This window comes from Mustela erminea, chromosome 1 (assembly GCF_009829155.1).
Source record: "Mustela erminea isolate mMusErm1 chromosome 1, mMusErm1.Pri, whole genome shotgun sequence".
NCBI lineage: Eukaryota > Metazoa > Chordata > Mammalia > Carnivora > Mustelidae > Mustela > Mustela erminea.
Window position 1 is genome coordinate 193887180 of NC_045614.1, and position 22115 is coordinate 193909294.

Consider the following 22115-nt stretch of genomic DNA (forward strand, 5'->3'; position numbering starts at 1 on the left):
TAACGGCTTCATCAAAAGCTTTTTTTTTTTTTTCCCTTTAGAGAGAACTGCTAAAATTCTCCTATGGAAGCCAAATATATACTTTCATTTAACCAAAATAATAAAATGAGACCCTAAGCAAATAAAGAAAAACAATTAATTAACTATGCTTAACATTGTGCATTGGTTCCACGAAATCAGTCAGGCTTCAGGATTATTTTACATGTTTCATTTAAATGGAGTCACCCAAATTTTGTGAACCGATACACTCACCACTTGGAAGTCTAGAGAAAGGATAATCACATAATGCTAGCCATAATAAAAATGATAGTTTACTTTTGCTAAGCATTTATTATCTGCCAGACATCATCATATAAAGTTTATGGGGATTACTTCATTTAATGCTCACATTACAATTATGAGGTAGACACAGAATTAAATTATTCTTATTGTACAGATTAAGGAATTAAAGCACATAGAAACTATGTAACAGGATCAAATTTAAATAGTAGGAAATGGTAGTACCAAGATAGAACCCATTTTTTACATTAGTGTCACATCCTGTAGGAACTTGGTTGGATGCCCACCTCTACTTGGGCCCATGATCTCTTGTCATCTGGAGTATTTCTGTGCATTTGGGCTATAGCTTCCCTATCTAACCCCCACCTTGTATGTGGCAGATGCTCCTGACTGTCCTTCTTTCTGGATCTCTGGTTCCCACCTCAGATCTCTCATGACATTTACATTTGCCCTGAACATTAATATTGCAGGTTGAGGCAACTAATTCTTCCCCTTCACTGTTGGCATCATTTCACCTAGGTAGATATCTAATCCATGGTAATATCTTCTACCAATGTCTGCCTTATTTCTTTGGTTTAAACACCTGGGATATTTTATCATTTGAATTTGCATTTCCTCTGCTTTGCACTTAGGGAGTTGCTTGTTGCACCTCCCCCTCTCCACCACACACACACACACACACACACACACACACACACACACAACATGCTACCCCATGAATTCTTATGCTTATTCTCCATCATGCAGAATAGAACTGCCCAGCAGAACATAACCTGTACCCAGATATTAAGGATAAAACTCTCCTTAAAATAAAGTCATCTTGAGAGCAATGACTTGAGTTTTACTGATTTCTGTCTCTGCATCTCAAATAAATACCTAGTGCTGTTCCTTATGCACAGAAGATTTCGGTAAGTGATTGTAAATTAAATGGGATCATATGCCAAGAAACTAGCTTTTTAATTTACATTAATGAGTATACTAATCAGGATAAGCTAGGCTGTGCACTAACAAGCATACCCAAATCTCAGTGGCTTTTCATAAGAAAAGCTTGTTTTTTACCCACCTAGTCTATGCCTTGCAGGGTAGAATGGAGACTCTGCTCATCATAATCATTCATGTTCCAGGTTGATAGAGCATCCATCTCAACACATGATCCCACGTGGCTGAGACAGGGAAAACAGTAATATAGCAAAACACATAGATTCTTCAAATTTCTACCCAGAAATGACATGCAGAATCTCTCCTCTCACGTATTATTCACCAAAGTAAAACAATATGGCCACCCCAAAATTCCAAGAGTGTAGGGAAATGGAACCTCTCAACACCACCACATTGCGGATTAGATTTCAAAATATGCATTTTGGAGAGACACAGACATTCAGATCATAACACTTGGATGTTTCTCATATTTCACATCATAAGACATGGAAAGGGACCATCAGTGAATCAGGAAGCAATGTGCCCTAACTGATATGTCCCTTAGTGAGATAAGAGTATGATATTATCTAAATTTGTTTCTTCTCTGAACACTTAAATTTGTGAACTTTATGAAGTTAAGTGTCCTCTTTGTGCCTAGCCTAAAACCTCTTGATGTGTTTATATCCATAATGGCGAACAGTATATCTTAGAAAAAAATCCTGTGTACGGATTATGTATATAATGTGTGTATGTGTATGTGCATGTATAAAAGGATACACACATACACAGAGAGAGAGAGAATGCATGAACAAGGGCTGGATAAATCCAAACTATAAGGCCATTCATAAAAATATCCCAATAATGAATACAAATTTCACTTACTTTAAAAAAGGTGTTATCAAGATGCAGTATGTTCACATTTTACAGCACGAAAACCGCTTAATCTAAGATCAGATTCCTATCTAGGGCCATGATTCACACATGGTATAAGGAGTCAGTAGCTCCAAGATTATCTTCCCCAAAAGTGAGCATATACATGGGTAGGAGACAGGGTAGAAGACAGCTCCTTCTTTCACCCAATCAGTACTAGCTTTTTTAGGAAGTAGTGAGAAAGCACTGCAGATACTCTACACAGAAGAAAAAACTAAGGTCAGCCTGTGATTATTTTTATGCAATCACGGTGATTTGAATTTTTCATGGCATGAAATCTCTTTCCTTTGAGCTTCATGTATGCTTTATAGATTATTTCTGATATGTACACCAAGAAATCCAAGTACTCTAGTAATGATTTCCAAATATCAGAGATTCTTCCGAAAATGTTACCATATCCTGTATCCTGCCTTCCAGTGTATATCTATACTGTGCTTACTCCTGCACATCCAGACATAACTGGGGGATTTTGAATAAGAGAAAATTGAGAAACATCTAGCTGCATGGAGAATAAGAATTCTTCTAGGGGAAAAATAGACTCTTACGGTAATATGGATCATGCAACTGTGAGTTTGACTTAGTTATAAGACCCTAATAATTAAAAGGGAACAGAGATTCTGAGTATAGCCTGATAGCTGTTGTAAAAATCTGATGCTGGTCCAGGCCCTTGAATGCATATCCATATGTCGGGGAGGGAAAAACCTTAAGGTACACTAAAGGGTGGATTTGCTGAACCCCGTCACATACCTGGGCCCAAGAAACACTGTGTTTGAACCTCATATACAGAGGGAACTTTTCCCTATAATCCTCTCCCATAGTCTCCACACAGCTTTGGAGTCCCCTAAGGCTGAAGGAACTACTAAAAGATAATATCTCTGCCCAGAAAAGCAACAAGAGAGATGACCACACTCTGAAGTGGAAAACAAGTCATGCCAGTAACCGTGACACCAAGGAGAGCAATGAGAGTGGCCACTTTTTGCTGACAGAGTGGTAGCAGTCTTTAGAAAGGAGATGCTGGGATCTGAGTTGTAAAGAGCAATAAAGGTGTTCATCACCCCCACAGAATAGCAAGTACACCCTCAGTGGAGGAATTGGAGCTGCTGTCAGAGGGTAAACTCCTCTGTCTAAAACAGAGGCAAGGAGAAGTGGCAGAACATTCCAGATCTGAGGACCCTGAGCTTTGGACAGTGGCCATAGCAGCAAGGAATGGCTATGCCACCCAGAGCAGGTTTTGGCACTGTCCAGTTGTATCTCTACACATGTATTTACTTTTAAACATTTGACAGATCCTTGGAGACCAACGTGTAGAAGTCCACAGTCTTTGCAAGAAGCTAATGTCTCTGTTTCGTTAGTACATGAAGGCAACATCTTTCTTATTAATTTAGATATGTATATGACTTCATGTATACCCATAAACTGTTGAGGTTGGGAAAGTTCAGATTTCTTAGTGTCATCATTTTCAAACTTGGAGGTAATTTTGTATTAAATTATGCTGCATGTTCAAGAGGCAATGTGGCTCCCCATACATTTTTCCAAAGCAAACCAGAAGATGGAAAACTTTCAGATAGGGTACATTTTGAAAACTGCTCTTAAACTGGTGATGTGGATTGTTCTTAGATTAAGTCACAGGGAACAATCCTTCCTCATCTAAGTGTGTCATGCTTTCCATGACTCTGTTTCGATGATCTTTTGTCCTAATAATTTATTTTCTGAAACCTTGACAATGCTTTGAAAATACAATTACTCTAAATTTCTGCAAAGAACAAACCAAGTCAACAGTTATTCTTGAGCTTTCTTTGTTCTTTTCTTTTCTGTGTGTGTGTGTGTGTGTGTGTGTGCGCGCGCACATGTGTACATGTGACAGTATGCATCAGACACCTCTCGTAGTAACATTTATCAAAGGAAGCCACAACTACAAATAAGGGGATGGGAAAAGAATTTCTGAATCTTCTCTGAAGGGAAAGTTTGAAAGTAAGCCCTCACTTCATATAAAATTATTTCTTAGAGGATTTGCACATACTGAGAGCTCAATAAACATTTGTTGAGTGATGAAATCACACTTTTATACATTTAATTAAGGATTAAATGTAAAGCTCACTGATCTGTTATCCAAGATGATAAAAAAAATTTGTTTCTATGATCCCTAATAGACAAATCCAGTGCCTAGAATCAAGAAAAGTGATAGATCTCACTATATCCTTGAGGTCTTTTATTCAAATTGTATATCTTGATCTGGAGAGTTCTTACTTATATTGAGTTGAGAATTTGACTCTCTAAAACATCACCCATTAGGCCTAATGATTTTTCTATGATGCTTCACAGAAGAAGTCTACCATACCATCCAAGCTGTATAAGATAATGTCAAATATTTTAAAGCAGTCATATATATGCATTATATATTTATACATCTAAAACAAGCATTATATGCACAAATATTTTAAATTAGTCATTATATGCACATTAATATATTATATAATGCAATATATAAGAAATTAGTATTATATGAAGTTTATTTATAAACTTTCAGTTTAATATCTCCAATTTCAACCATTCTTTCATTTCCCTTCACCACCTAGGTCATTCTTCCCTCTATTTCATCCAATTTGTCATGACCTTGTTAAACTGTGATCTTTAGAACTGAATGCAAAGTTCCACATATGAACTAATCAGTATTCATGGTTCACTCTTTCAATAAATACTTAATGAGCACCTATTATAAGCCAGTTATTATAGCAAGGACTAGTGGTTAAACAAGACACATAGTCTTTACCTGCCTTTAGAGACTTAAAGTCAAAGAAAGATAGGGGTGGGATTGTGGTAAAGATAATCATATTAATATTAAATTACAACTGTAGTAACTTTACATTAAGAATAGGGTTGATAAAATGTTTTTCTTTGGACATTATAATTATATTACAAAAGTATAAAATTATGTCAGTATTTTTAGAATCCACATAAAAAGTTTAATTGAAACAAAGTCAGTGGTCATTCATTTTTTTCATATAATTTGCTAAAAGGTCAGTCATAGAGATAGACACATTCAACACTGAATTTCTTAGAATGTGTGAAAGAAGCAAAACCAGAAAAGAAAGAGCCTAAGGAAAAAAATAATAAAACTTCTCCAGATTTCTGATAAATTACAACTTGTAGAAAGAAAGCATATGCTTAAACAACCAAATAAACAGAAAACACAAATAAAAACTCAAAAGTCATTATACTTAAAAAGTAAAGAATTTTAGTTTTCCTTGAGACATCACTGCACAGTGGACAAAGTACCAAAATAAAAATTAGGAAAATGGATACTAATCCAGATGGTTTAGGCTAAAATCACTTATTCTCATTGAGGCTAGTATTCTTATAGGAAATATGAAATTTAAAATTTCCTTTCTTCCCTAATTATCACCTAAGTGCTAATTCATTTGATAATTTGAGAATAATATTAGATAATGCATAAAAGTGCTTTAAAAAAGAATAAGCCACAATGCCAAGGTAACTATTTGTTTTTACAGAGGAAGGAGAGAAATGTGATTATAGCCAATAGGGAATAACAGGTATTGACTGACTCTCCAACCATAAACAGCTCTAAAATGGTTTTGTCATGCACAGACAGTGCAGAGAGCTATGATCCTAAAAAAAAGAACTCATGTTAAGTAAACTCCACATTTACCTCAGCTTCCTCTCTGGGGACACTTTCTAAGCTGGGATGTAGGGAAGTAAAGACAAACAATATTGCTGGGCAGACAAATCTTTTTGTGATGATTTGGGGCTGCTGAGGAAGTTGAAAGTTATGAGACACAATACTGGGGAGGAGAGATATACACAGATAAAGAAATCAGAAATCTGCTGGGGGTCTCTTTTGATTCTTTTATGAAATACTAAGTTGCATTTGCTCAAGGTGACATCTTGGTGTCTGAAAGTGATCTGAATGGGAGCTGAATGAAAATTCTAGTGGTTCTTGAGTGCTGAGAATACTAAGTAGTCCGAGTAGATAAACCTCCCTGAAAACTAGGGACTTTTATTTCAGACTACAGAAAGACCAAGTTTTAAGAATAGGGCTATTCCAGACATGTCCAAGCCTTGAATTGATCAAGCTGATCTGTGAGCAGATTAATCACTTGCCAAAACTTAATATTCTTTAAAAGAAGCTACATCTTTTGAATTTCAACAATGTAACATCCACTGTACCCAGTATAAAAGCAAAAATACCAGAACAGTCAATAAACACAGATACAGAGATGACACAGATGATACAATTATGGAGTCAAAGACGCTGACAGAGCTATGATAAACATGTTCAGATATGTAAAGGAAAAAGTGAACATAATAGATAAACATATGGGAAAATCTTAGGGGAGAAAAGACATCTATAAAAAAAGATGTTCTAAAAGTGAAAAATACAATATCTGAATTTTTTTTAAAAAGCACTGTTGAGCACTGCTGAAGAAAATATCAGGCAATTAAAGACAGACCACAGAAACTATGCAAACTGAAGCACAAACTGTAAAAGAATAAAAACAAAAAAGGTCTCAGTTATCTATAGGTCAGCATCAAGCACAGGTAAAAAGGTCTAAAATTTTTTTTTTAAATATCAGCCCATATCAGCAACATAAAAGAAGCAAAATTCATATAAACACAAAGAAAGCACACTTATGTACACTATTGTCAAATTGTTAAAACTCAATGACAAACAGAAAAATCTTAAAAGCTGCCAAATAAAAAAGACACATTATATGACAGGAAAACTAACAAGAGAAACCACTGACTTTTTAAATAAGAAAGTATACATTTCAGAAGACAGTGAAACAACATTTTAAAATGCTGAAATTTAAAAAAAAAATCAGTCTAGGATTCAATATAATGCAAAAAAAATTTTGAAAATAAAGAGAAAATAGAAACATTTTTGTTAAACAAATGCTGGGAGAATTAGTCACCAACAGACTTAACATTCAATCAGTTAGAGAAAATTCTTTTGAAAGAATAGATATCATATAGAAACTCAAATTTATGTGAAGGAATAAAGATTAGGAATGATTAATATATGGTTAATATGAAATATGTTTTTATACCTTCTTAATTTTTAAAAGACCATTGACTGTTTAAATAGTAATAACAATGTATTTTGAAGCTGATAATGTATTTAGAAGTAAATGGTATAAAACAATAGGATAAAAATAGAAGCAGGTAAGGAGAAGTATATTGTCAATATATTTTACATTAAATAAGAGGGTATAGAATAGTACTTTGAGGTAGAGGGTGATAAATTAAAAAGATTTACCTTATTTTTAAAATAAAGATGAATGAGGAAAGTGTACATAGTTATGTAATATCGGAGATAAAGTGTATTTCTAAAGGTAGTTAAATAATCCAACAGAAGGCAATTTGCTTAATTTACTTTTTACTTAATTTACTTAATGAAGCAAAATTCTGATACCCCTGATACTACACAATGGGGGAAAAAGAAAGAACAAATTGTACCAAGTAAATCAACAACAAGATGAAAACTTACACCCAATCATAATCATAATTATATTATTGGGTGAGATCTGAATACATATTTATTCCATAAAAGAATTTCAATGTTCTGTTTTCACAAAGGAAAAAGTCTTTGTGATTGAGTTTCACATTAACTGGTACTTTATTTGTTTAAAACTTAAGCATTATTGGCTAAGAAGAGATTTACTCTGGTGTATAGATCTTGCCATTTAAATTCTATGTTTTGGGGGTTTTTTGATCCTTGATAAAATTTAATCCAAGAAACAGAATAGATACATATATAGCCAAAAACAGGAACCATTAGAGAATGAAATAGGAAATCGAGTGATTTTCTTTTGGGGGCTCCTGGGTGGCTTAGTGGATTGAGCTTCTGACTGGTGGTTTCAGCTGGGTCATGATCTCAGGATTGTGAGATCTAGCCCTGATTTTGGCTCCTTACTCATTGTGGGGGGATCTACTTGAGATTCTCTCTCTCTCTCCCTCTGCTCCCCCCCCCCCCCAGTCACATGTGCATGCTCTCTCTCTCTCTAAAACAAATAAATCCTTTTAAAAAAGAGAGCGACTTAAGTTTTGGTGGCCCTCACTTTTTTTTTTCTTTTTTTAAAAGTTCCTTGTAATGACCTTCACAAAATCGCAGAGACAGGAACTACAAAGGTGGTAGCCAAGGGTTGGAGGAGAAGGGAACGGGGAGATTGGGGAGAAGGGAACTGTTCAATGGGAAGAGTTTCCGGCTGGGATGATGAGAAAGTTCAGAAGATAGACAGTTGTGATGGCTGCACAATAATGTGAATGTACTTAATGCCATTGAACTGTGCATTTCAAAATGGTTAAAATGGTGAATTTATCATATGTATATTTTGCCGCCATAAAAAATAACGCATTCAACATCATAAAAAAAAAAAAAAAAAAAACTTCCTTAAAGTCCGTAGCAGGATAAAAGGATATGACTCTTTGAGAAAACACACACACACTAAAACAAGGTCAGATAACACCATCCCCTACCCTGCCCCCAAGGTAAAAAATATGAATACTTTTAGTAATAATTTGGAATTCATCTTTATCTCCTACTTTATCTCCTACCTATCTCTCCTACCTTCATCTCCACCCCATCATTGAAAGTTTAATATCATGATTTTTTTTTTACACTTCTACACTTGTGTAAGTAGATATATGAACTTGGATTAGATGACAACCGATTTTTTTTTAAGTCCATGTAGAGTAAGAAGCAATCATTTTTAACTAAAATCCTTCTATGTTTTTTTATTGCTGTTCAACTTGTTACCACTTAGCAAAAAGCAAAATTTCCATACTGTTCAACTCAAATCTTACTGTTCTATGACTGTGGTATACCTTCCATTAAAAAGATGAAGCAGTCAATCGAGTGATTATTTTGACATGGCTTTCATTGGGAAGGGGGGACGGTGAGTGGCAAAGAGAAGACCACAGACAAAAAGATAATTAAACATGCAGTTTTTCTTAAAAAAGAGAGAGATAGAGGGAGGGAGATGTTATTTCCAAGAAAAGGAAAAAAGCATCGAAAGCCCATGAGTCAAGCCATAGCCAAAATCATGTTCTATCTTAACAAGTAGATTTTCTACCCTCCCTTTTTTTCTTCTTCTTCTTTTTTTAAATAAAATCTCTCTCTAATCAGTTGAATGTCCCAATCTTGGTTTCAGCTCAGGCCATGATCTCAGGGTCATGAGTTGGAGTGGGCTCCACACTCTACCCATGAGGATGCTTGAGAATTTCTCTCCCTCTCCCTTGGCTCCTCCCACTCGTGCTCTCTCTCTCTCCCTCTAAAATAAATAAACAAATCTTTAAAAATAAATAAAAAATAAATAAAATAAAATTTCTTCCCAAACCATCATCACTTTTTTAATCCTCCCCAGACTGGGCTTTATCTTCAGATACTACATCCTCTGATTTCTGAGGTGGATGGCTTGCAGAGATTTTCTTTTCTGGGGGGCTAGCTGATTCCTCCTCTTCTTTGAGATGAGTCTTTTCCTTTGATGTCTCTGAATTTGTGAGGTGACCTACTTTTCTCTTTGTCTTTCATAGGGCTTGGCATCACTGCAGCTTTTAACCTGCTTTTGGGCATTTTCTTTTCTCTCAGGTTTGGACTTTCTTATTTCATTTATAGGTTATTTTGCTTTTATTTTTAAATTTTTGTGTGTGTTATGTTAGTCACCATACCAGTATGTCATTAGTTTTTGATGTAGTGTTCCAAGATTCATTGTTTATGTGTAATACCCAGTGCTCCATGCAATACGTGCCCTCCTTAATACCCATCACCAGGCCAACTTGTCCCTCCCATCCACTCTCCTCTAAAACCCGCAGTTTGGTTCTCAGAGCCTCTCATGGTTCATCTCCCCCTCCAACTCCCCCGCCTTCATTTTTCTCTTCCTTCTCCTAATGTCATCCATCTTATTCCTTATGTTCCACAAGTAAGTGAAGCCATATGACAGTTGAAATTCTCTGCTTGACTTAATTCACTCAGCATAATCTCCTCCAGTCCCGTCCATGTTGATGCAAAAGTTGGGTATTCATTCTTTCTGATATGGCTGAATAATGTTCCATTATATATATGGACCACATCTTCTTTATCCATTCATCTGTTGAAGGGCATCTCTGTTTTTTCCATAGTTTGGTGATTGTGGGCATTGCTAATATGAACAATGGGGTGCATGTGGCCCTACTTTTCACTGCATCTGTATCTTTGGCTAAATACCCAGTAATACAATTATCGGATCATAGGGAAGCTCTATTTTTAATTTTTTGAGGAACATTCACACAGTTTTCCAAAGTGGTTGCACCATTTGCATTTCTACCACTATTGTAAGAGGGTTCCCCTTTCTCCACATCCTCTCCAACACTTGTTGTTTCTTCTCTTGTTAATTTTTGCCATTTTAAATGGCATAAGTTGGTATCTCAATGTGGTTTTGATTTGATTCTCCCTGAAGGCTAATGGTGATGAACATTTTTTTCATGTGTCTGTTGGCCATTTGTATGTCTTCACTGAAGAAGTGTTTGTTCATGTCTTCTGCCCATTTTTTGACTTGATTATTTATTTCTGGGGTGTTGAGTTTGAGAAATTCTTTATAGATCTTGGATATCAAAATGGATGAAAGACTTCAATGTGAGAAAGGAATCCATTAAAATCTTAGAGGGGAACATAGGCAGTAACCTCTTTGACATCAGCCACAGCAATACTTCTTTCAAGACACATCTCCAAAGGAAAAGGAAACAAAAGCAAAAATGAACTTTTGGAACTTCATCAAGTTAAAAAGCTTCTGCACAGGTTTGGGCTTCTTAACCATCTTTTTTTTTTTTTTTTCTTTTTTTTTTTTTTTCTTTTTTGAGCTGTCACAGTCATTTCCATCATCATCTTCCACTAAGAAATCATCCTTGCTGCCAGAATCTTCCCCCTGGAATGATGTCTCATCCTCCTCTTCTTATTCTTCTCCACTGCCCACATCTTCTATGAGCATCTCTCAAAAGCTGCTTTTGAGGCTGCCTGCCTTGCTGGAGCACATTTTTATGGGCTTCTTTCTCATCTTTGCTCTCTTCTACTGAGTGAGAATCACCCTTGGTTTTCATATATTTTTCTTCTGAATCCTCACCATCTTCCTGTGAACTCTTTTCCAGATCATCTCTTATTTTTAGCTTCTCTGGGAGATGATTGTATTTTCTTAGCTGGAAGGCCTCAATATCCGCAATAATTTTCTTGGCATCATTAAATTCCTGACTCCAAATAATCAATGACCTTTTTATTTCTGATAGGCTGAGACATGGTCGCTGTTGAAACAGGATTGAATCAAGAAACCAAAGACCAGAAACCACCACCCTCTAACCTCCATACACTCAGTGTACTCTCCTCAACTTTGGCCCATGGGGTTGCTGCTGAATCTTGACCTGCTGGCTTCTCAAAATCCACATCTTCTTGGTTCAGGGCCCCTTAATCAGATGAGGCCCCTCACAACCCACCCCCATACCCTATTCTCTCATGTCTTCAAAATGGATGACTCAAACTAGCCCTCATAATTATATTAAATGCTAGTGGACTAGCCATTCCAATTAATAGATAGATATATCCAATCTACCAGGAACACAGAAAAATATTCAATCCCTAAAATGGCACCATTGAAAGAAGAGACCAAACAGCCACTTACTGTCAATTTCACATTAGATTGCCCCCCCTTCACCCTGACAGTGATTCTTCGTGACTAGTGTTGACATATATTTGGATTATTTTCTGCTTCATAGGACTTTAACTAGCTCCAATATCCAAGTATTTAGAGAGCATTACATTTTCAAACATAAACAGTGCCCAAAACCAAAGGACTAAATTTATAGCATGGTATGGGTACACAACAATGGAATCCACTGGTCTTAATGCATATACAACTCCCAGAAGCTGCCAAACTGATCTTTCAATATAGTGGCTTATTGAGGTTGCAACCTGAGGCACAAGTTCAGCTATTTCACTATGTGCAGATGAGTACCACCCTCAAGGATGTAATATACACTCTTTTTTTTTTAAAGATTTTATTTATTTATTTGACAGAGAGAGATCACAAGTAGGCAGAGAGGCAGGCAGAGTGAGAGGGGAGAAGCAGGCTCGCCACTGAGCAGAGAGCCAGATGTGGGACTCCATCTCAGGACCTTGGGATCATGACCCAAGCTGAAGGCAGAGGCTTTAATCCACTGAGCCACCCAGGTGCCCCTAATATACACTCTTAATTGGCAACGAATGTATGTGCTATGTCTTCAGTTAATAGAAATTATGGGTCTAGAAATCAAGATGCAAAAGTGAGAGTGTCTACCTGTTTACCATCACTTTTCTTAACCCATGCTTCTAGTCCTTGCAATACTAACCTCAGTAAAGATCTTCGGAAATTTTGGTTTTCCAAGTAGTTAACTCTTCTAATTGGTGCCAGTAAGGGTCTTGAAAGGGTTCTGTTCAAAGCCCCCTCTCCAGCCAAACTTATAGATAAAACTTGTAGGTGTTTGTACTTGACCCTAACTCTGTTCTTCTAGGTCATTGTGCCCACGTTCTCGGAAAATAGACCACGGCTACAGAATGTACTTTCCTCCAGCTGGACCACAAACCACATTGAGGACAAGCCCTTGACAGAGCCCCTCTAACCCTCTCATATCTTTAAAACCCCTTAAAAGGCCCAGCATAACAGAAACTCAGAGCCAACATCTCTCTTGATGTCCAGTCCCTCTCCTCTTTCAGAGAATGAATAAACTTCATCCTGCTTGTTGCTCCAGTCTTGGTGCAATTCTTTACCATCCTGTCACCCTAACAAGTCTCAATAGATTGTATTCTCTGGCTGTTGCCTGAGAAATTTGAACTCAAGCACCCAAAGAGAAGCAGAAACATGGAGGAGTCACAGACCTGAGGGATAGTGTCCCTGATTATTGCAAGAAGCTAGAACTACTGTTACATAATGGAGGAACAAATTTAGCACTCAGATGGCACACCTCAGCATTTTTTGGTGCCCCATTTGTGCAAATAAACAAGCATAGCAGCCACATCCAAAGAATGGCATCACGATCAGGCTCTCAGTACCCTCAGATATGAGGTTCTTCATCGTGCCACTAAGTAAACTTTCTAAGTGAGTTTAATTTCTAGCCAAAGGTGAGGGGAATCTTGAATGGCTAGAAGAGGATGGAGATGATGAGTATCAGTTGTGGCCAAGAGACTGGCTTCAGTGGGAGAGACAATAGCTTATCTCAATAAATTTCCTATGACACATTTGCTCTGGGAAATAAGGTCCAACAGAGTCCTAATGGATGTGTTTCCAGAAACTTTATGAAGTTAAGTGGATTCAAAGGATGAACCACAGTGGATGCAGTCCTGTACAACCCAGAACACCAGCCTTTGGTACTGAAGGAATTACTCTCCTAGCATTGTTAGGAGATAGCTGTCAGATGTGATCCATCTCGGCAAATTGCTGTCAAGTAGAGAGAGCAAACTTACTCAAGGCTACATGTCCTCCTAGTACAACCTCAAACCAACTGATTGATAAGGGCCTTAGAAGTTCAGTCACTTTGCTCCAGTTCAGAACAACTTTGATGGTCTATCCCAGACTTTGATATTCCCATCAGATGAACAGGTACCTTTGTGGTAACTGCATTTTAACCCAACTGCTCCTTCTAACTAATCCCTATTCCACTGCTTTTACCATAGGTAGGTACTTATCCCAAGAGAATGCTCTGCAATAAACATTCTGCAAGTTAATCTGTCTCAGAGTTTGGATCTGTAACTCCTACATACAGAAAAATACAAAAGTTTTGAAGAAAAGAAAATAAAGAATATATAGGTAAGTGAAAATATATATTAAATTGACAGATTGTGAGGGTCTATATTGCTAAGGTGTTCCATAGTATCCTTTGGATCAAGTAATTCCATTAAATTTTTCTTGCAGTTTTTCTATAGAACTTGGTAAAGAGATTCTAAATTATATATGTAATTAATAAGTATCTAGATGGTCTAAAATAATCCTGACAAAGACGAGTTTGGAGGATTTATATTATATGACTTCAAGACTTATAATAAGGTGCATCAATCAAGACAATTTAGGTTTGTATAAGGATGAACAAATAAATTAAATGAAACTAAAGATACTTAGACCTATTACATACACTCAATTAATTTTCAACAAAGACATTAAATGCAATATAGTGGATAATAAAAATCTTCTTGCCAAAAGATGCTAAAATAGGCAATATTCATAAGGAAAAAAGAGAACATTGATCCCTAACCACTACTTTTAAAAGGATCACTTGAGATGGATTGTAGATCTAAAAATACTCACCCAAATCATAAAGCTTAAGGAAGAAATTGTTGGAGAATTTCCCCAACCCCTTTAACTTTCTTAGAACACAAAATGCATGAACCACCAAAAGAAAAAAAAAAAGATAAATTGAATTCCATCAAAATTAAAACAGTTGCTCATCCAAAAACACCTGTTTAAAAAAAAAAAAAAAAAGCTAAAAGGTGAGCCACAGCTTAGGGAAGATATTCAGAACACTTGTATCTGGCAAAAGAATTATATCCAGAATATATAAAGATCTCTTACAATTGATTAACAACAATAAAAGAACCACAAATTTTTAAATGAATATAAGACTTGAATAAACACCATACAAAGGAAAATAGAGAAGATATACAAAAGGCAAATAAGCATTTATAAAGTTCTCTGTATCATTAGCCATCAAAGAAATGCAATTTCAAAACACAGTAAGTCATCACCTCACTAACTAGAATGGTTATAATTAGAATGTTTGACAATCTGAAATACTGGTGTTTTGGAAGAACCAACATTCTCATACATTGCTGCTGGAAAACTGGCTATATCTTAAAAAGTTAAACATAGATCTAGCCTTTAATTTAGTAATCCCATTCCTTGGTATTTGCTCAAATAAATATAAGTCAAACAAAAGATTTATTTAAAAATATTCCTGGGACCTTTATTCATAATGGCTCAAAGCTAGAAACAATACAGATATTCATCAAAAGTAAAATAGATAACCAAATGGTGTATTTGTACAATGGAATACTATTCAGTAATAAAAAGAACAATCGAAGAACTTGAATGATTCCACTTAAGAACTTGGATGATTCCAAAAAATATTCTCCATTTATGTGAATTTTTGTAACAGACAAAACTGATGTCATGATAGCAATTAGACAATACTTGCCTCTGAGGGTTTAATTGACTCAGGAAGGAAAGGAAGAAACTTCCTGGAGTGTTGAAAACTATCTTCATAGGGGCATAGGTAGCACAGGCACATGCATTTGTCACATACTCTACACTTAAGATGAGTTTATTTCCTTGCATAAAAATTATACCTCATAAAAATTTAACAGGAGATAGAATTAAATGTCAGGAAGCCACATTGGAATATTTCTGGGAAGGTCAAAGCCAAATTATAAATGGATTGTTTTTAATGACCTATAACTCAGTGTGGTCTTCTTTTCCTCCTTATAAAATGTTTCATTTCTTCTTGTCAGCCGGTAGATAACTGGTGAGCATCCACTATATACGAAACACCATAATCTCAGGTTTCCTATGACTGATAGCTCTTCGCAGATAGCTAGTTAATTAAGTTACATATGGCTTGAACTTAATATGCTTCATTTTCTTTATCATTTGTAAGAACATTATGAAAATTAACATGGAAGAAAAAAATCAACTGTTGAACATAATTCCATCAGTGATACAACAAACAGCTGGGGAGATGTTTTTTGTTTGGGAAATTCCTAGCCCCTCATGAAATAAGTGAAGTCATATTCTTCAAATTGAATCTTCTTCAATTCTCAAAGAGTTTAATGAAAGCACAAAAACAAAATAAGAGTTGTCGAGGGTAGAGTTTTACTTCGCTATCATGGTGAGTATGCCTTGCTGGAAGTTTAAGCATCGTGGGAAGAGCTTGAAAAATATGTAGATTTTGAGTCCCTATCTTGAAAACTACTTTAGTATGCCTATGCCACCAGGTTCTTAAAATAGGATTACAAAAAAACTAGGTGTTAGACATAAATACAGAAAAAAAAAAATGTGGAAAAAAAAATGGACTATTTGGAAGATTGTTACAGATTGTGTCCCTGCAAACTTCGTATGTTTAAACTTAACACCAAATGTGGAAGTATTTGGAGGTGAGGCTTCTGGAAGGTGGTTAGGGCTTTAGGGTAGAGTCCTTGTGAACACAATTAATCCTTATAAAAGAGACCATAGTAAGATCCCTTTCCCCCTTCCTACCACACAGGGACACAGATATTGAAAAGACAGCCATACATGAACCAGGAAGCAGAACCTCACCAGCCAATCTGCCAGTGCCTTGATCTTGGACTTCCCAGCCTCTGGAACTGGGAGAAATAAGTTTCCGTTCTGTTACAGCAGCATGAGTAGGTTAAGAGAGAGATCATCACAGACAAAAACCATGGCTGTGTGAATTTTTCTCCTCCCAGGATTTACACCTCCCTCTTGGTTCTCGTTTGTCTCTATGTCAGTCTCCAGGGACACCATATTGTCTCCTGCTGCAAGACCCAGAAATGTACAAAAACTCCTTTTCTGTTTTGCTCTTTGGTTAACAAAGAAAAGCTAAAATTTTAAATAACCTTACCAAGAACTAAGGAGAAAGTAAAGGAAACTAAAGAAAGTGCAAAATTAGAAAAGGCTCAGTCTAATAAAATACAGATTTCTGACTCAAACATAGTTAAATTGAAGCCACAAGTTAACTGGTCCAATTTACCAACATTCAGAGCAGGGTTTTGTTCACTTCCTCCAACACATTCTACTGATTAGAGATTCATCTAGGTTTGGGGGAAAAAAAAAAAAGAACTCTTTTAAATTTATGAATTATTACTTATGGAAGTTAAGTCTATTATAGATTTTAATTGGACATTCTTTTTTGTTGTTATGTACAGTTGTTTTTTGTTTTTGTTTTCTCTAATACAAAGCTGAGCTAACTGGCGAGGAACAGGGTTAAACAGACAATTTTGCAGCAAAAAAACACAGTAGGGAAACAGGTCAGAGTCTAAGCTTTTAGCAACTCCTTGCATGCCCATGCTGTAGGCCTGAAGTGCCCTATAAAAAGCAACTAGTCCTTTTTCACTCAGAGTCTTTCTTTAGTCCCCTGTTTAAAGACTCTCCCTCTCTTCTCCTGGCTTTTAATTCTCTTTGTATGGCTTCTTCTGAACAGTGACTGAGTTGGTCAGTCTGTGACTTGGCTGTAAATTACTCCCCTGTAAGTTTCCTCTCATTTGATTGGCTTCAATCTCTATAGTCTGGCCTCTTCCCTGATCTTGGCCTAGACTCCAAAAACACTGCACTATAGCTTACTCTGTGCTGAGGGGCTCCTCCTTGTCTGAAAGTTGACTCAGATGCATGAGGAGATGAAATACAGAACTCTGTATGAGCAAATCGCTATCAGGGCACAGAGTATGAGGAAGGGTTGTGTGGGTGATTCAAAGTTGAAAAGGAATAAAGAAAGGGAAGTGAGAGACTGTTAGAATTTTGTCTGACCCTGGGAATTACATCAGCTCATGACACACATCAAATCATTTTGGTTTCTCTGATGACGTGAACCAGAAGCTTCTGACTTCGGGGATGTCTGAGTTATCTTGGTTCCCCACAAACCTCCCTGCGTTTCGTCTATCAACTCTCTCCCCTTCCTGGGATTTACTCCTTGGCTTTCTGCTCTTTTCTCTGAGCTCTATTTAAATCACCCTCCGTGTATACATTTTCAAATTCTGTCCCTATGTTTTCAATTTCTAACACTGTAGTGTATGCTCAGCACACTTCCTCCCACTCTCTATTTTCCTTGAAAACAAATGTCACTTGACCTATGGTTCCCAATAGCTACCTTCCTCCTGCTGATAGAATTATTTGCTGACAAATTTATTGGAAAGACAAGAATTATTTGCTGACAAAATTATTTGAAAGATTTTACATCCAAAGCATATGTTTTCTTTCTGTAGTTTTTTACATACTGCCATCTGGTTTCTATTCCTGCTTTATCTCCCTCTACATTCTCTCTTAGACCTCTTTGCTGCATTAAAAACAAGAAAAGCCTGACTGAAGACCATGAAAATCTTTGAGTAAATTTCCTTAAACCAAGTGGAGCTGGGATATATTAGAAAAAACGTAGTACTAATAAAGCTAGGTTTGAACTGGAAAGCTGTTCCCCTCCCAATCCAAGTTAGCATGACTTCACTGAAGTCTTTCCACATCCCAGATGCTTTATTTAAATGCTAGAGAAGTAAAGGTGAGGGGGAAAATGTTTGTTTAATTCTTAGATGATAATTGAATTCTTGAAAAGAATTCAAGAAATTATCATGTGTATTTTATCTGGTTGAACTTGAGCTCTAAAACTCCATTTGCAAGGACCTAATAGAAATATCTTTGCCACAATCTCAGTATGTACAAAACTGAACTCATTAGCCCCCCTTCAACGGTTCCTGAAAATTGCATTTAATGTTTTACTAATGCAACTCCTTATCACATTTTTATCTCTTTCTTACATCCTTTCATGTATAAGCAGTCACCAGCTACATTTTCTGAGATCTGAGTACTACACTGGTAATGTTTCTCCTGGAATTGATTTATTAAGATTTGCTTTTTAAGCCTACATAAGAATAATGTAGCATCATTAATGTTGGAAAGTTGAAATTTAAGGTTGAGATCCTTGGGAAATACAAAGTGGGATATTTCATGTTAAAAGAGAAATGATCCACCCATGAAAAAGATTTAAAAATTGTGAAACTTCCTGAGCCTAACAAAAGAGGAAATTAACATTTTGACAATCGTCATGGGAACTATAGCACACTTTTCCAGAAACCAGCATCTAAAATAAACCAAAATTTATAAGACAAGGGAGAATTTAAGTAACATAAAAAGTAAACACTACTTCATTCAAAAGGCAATACATGTTCAGTTGAAATGCACATACAATATTTTCCAAAAAATGACCACATATAAAATCATGAAAGGAGGCTCCAAAAGTAAAAATTAAGAAAATTATTTTATGCATACAAGTTATATTCACTACTAAAGCAAAAAAATAGTTAAAATTCAACAAACTTTCAATAAAAGAAATAAAAAACCAAAATCTTCTGGCTAACTAGGAAGATAATAGAATTTTTTCTTTCTGATAGTGATTATTTACTGGAAGTCCAAGATGCACATCATGCTAGAAACAGCTAATGGAAATCATTTTACACCTTCCTACTAAAATCAGAAACAGGATTATAACTTCAACCACTACTACTATCTACCATTATATTAAAGGTCTTAGCCAATGCAATAAAATAAGAAAAGAAATGAAATTGAAAAGATAAGTTTTATATATTATTAATATATATGAGAGGGGAAAACTAATATCCTTATAATAGTTAGAACCAATAAGTGAGTTTAGTAATAAAGGAGGATTAGAATATAACATATAAATAACAATAACTTTTCTAAATCCTGCCAATATGAGATAAAAATAATCATGTTCACAGTAATAATAAACAGTATAAAGTGCTTAAGAGCATACTTCTTAAAAAAGATTAGTATTCAACTTATGACAGCAGAAAAATTCAGAGTAAATTTTCAGAAAACAAAATTTAAAAAATATTAAAATTTATGAAATTAGAAATTCAAACATGACCAACAAAAGTAAAACTGGATTAAATTAAAAGATTTAACTTAACAACAAAAATATTAGATAAGAACCGACTCAGGGAAAATAAGAAAAGGCTTAGGTAAAATATAAAAAATGAAAAAGAAGTATAGTTAGAGATAGAAGAAAAATTGAAAAATTGAAGGAAGATATTTTGACTTCTAAAGAGAAAATTATGAAAGTATACAGAATGGAATAATTACTCCTGAAAAAATAAAAAGATATAACATCTTCATTGATGGCAAATCTCAACATAGGTTTTTTTTTACTAATATAAAAACGTCTTCAAAATATAAATCAATAAAATGAATATCCAACCTGATTTAATAGAATTTTGCAGGCTGATTCTAAATTTCATATAAAAAATTAATTTTTAGAAACCTGAAGAGGAATAAAAAAGATAATCTATCCTACCATAGTCAAATATACTTTTAAAATAATTGTGGTATTTATGCGTGGATAGTAAAATCCTAAAACTAAAAAATACATTCAGTGAGACTCACAATGAAGTATTTTAAAAAGATGGTATTTCATATCAGTGAAGAAACATTGTTCCATAAATGTTCTTGAAAATTAGCTGAATATTTGGACAAATAAGTTAGCTCTCAACTCAGACTCATCACAAATTTAAATTTTAGGTGGATTCAAGGAAAACATAAAACAAGTTATTATAAAATATAAGATAATGCTTTCTTGAGTGTTGGCTAGGGTATATAAGATAAAAAAGGAAAAGTTATAAATAAAAACATTGACACATAGAGTAAAAACAGTAGCCCTCAAACTATCTGTAACAAAGAGCCTTTTTTCCTATTTTTAATCTTTAAAAGACAATACATTATCGAATACAATAGAAATGAATTATCAGGAAAATAAAATTTAAAAAATATATAAAGTGTAAGTCTTTTTCTTAAATGATATTGAGTAGTCATAAAATTACTCAGCCCAATGTCTCCACCTACCAGTTCGTAGACCAGAAATAAATCACTAGTGGAATAGCACAGGTCCAGAGATGGCACTCTAAACTGAGCAGACCTTGTGATGTCCTACTGATTAGAATGAAAATGGAAAAAGGCCAACTCAAAAATTATTCAAGAATATTAACATGAAAGTCACAGAAAACATAAGTATACACAAAAATATGCAAATAGTTCTGGTAATCAGGACCTTGAAAATTAAATCAATAAGACCTTTAAAGTTTTGATAATATCAAGTGTTGAAATCAGGAACTATTTGACACTATCTCTTAAAATTAACTAGATAGTACCAAACCAAAACACAGTAACACACTTAATATTTAATTTATATTATAGTTTGATGGAAAACTTCCATATTTCCTCCAGGAGACAGACAAAGATGCCTGTTTTGTGATTGTTTATAAAAGCAATAAATTGAAGGGGAAAAAAACACAAAAGTTCTTAATAGGGGACTATGAAATATTTATACATATTTAATATATATAACAGGTTACATATTAAATATGTAATATTTAATTATATATTAAGTATTAATTAATGTAAAATGGAGTAAAACTTGTTAGATTACATTGACACTTTTATCTTTGAGAATAAAAACAAAATCTCCATATTCTATAGTAAATAGTAGGTATAAATACTTAGAAAAAATACTAGTGGCATACATTTCAAACTCATGAAGGTAGTGATGTCAGGTGGAGATGTGAACTGAGGGGAAAAAAATCAAGCTTGAGAAGGTAATGATCAAGGGGCAATTCATTTTTATAATAATGTTTTTCTATTTAAAAGAAGAATATTCTTGTGCAGTATTTGTATGGCTAGGTAACTGTACCTTTTAACAAGCTTTCCAGGTATGAAAACCCGTGGTTATTCAAAAGGAACACTGACAAATATTTTAAATATTTTGTTCATCCTGTTCACTGTTCCTCCTCAGGTCAAGGAAGGTTCTTCAGATAGGTAGCAAACTGGAATTTCTAACTCTTGACCTTATTCTGATACTTGCTGATGGCTTGTCTGTCTTTTAAAAATGGACATGAGCGCCTGATCATAGAGCATACCACAGGTACAAATTTCTAGCTAAATGATAAATTGATAAGCAAATAATTCCACCAAATATTTTAAATGGGCATATTGAAAAGTGCACAAAATCCATTTCATGGTTTCTGGCAAACTAAGTACTCATTCACTCTATCATACTTGTAGAATGATTTCACAGGTAAGATGGGTAAATCTTCTTACACAAGCAATTTATTATTGTTTAAAAGTAAGAACACAGTTCCATCTCAGAATGACAATTGCCAAATTAGTAAACTTACAAAGCGACTAACCCAGGATTTCTTTCTTTCTTTT

General features: G+C 35.0%; 1 pseudogene; it reads right to left on the minus strand.

The window, feature by feature from the left end:
- Nucleotides 1-9462: 9462 nt before the first annotated feature.
- LOC116567300 lies at nucleotides 9463-11410 on the minus strand (annotated as a pseudogene).
- Nucleotides 11411-22115: the final 10705 nt, after the last annotated feature.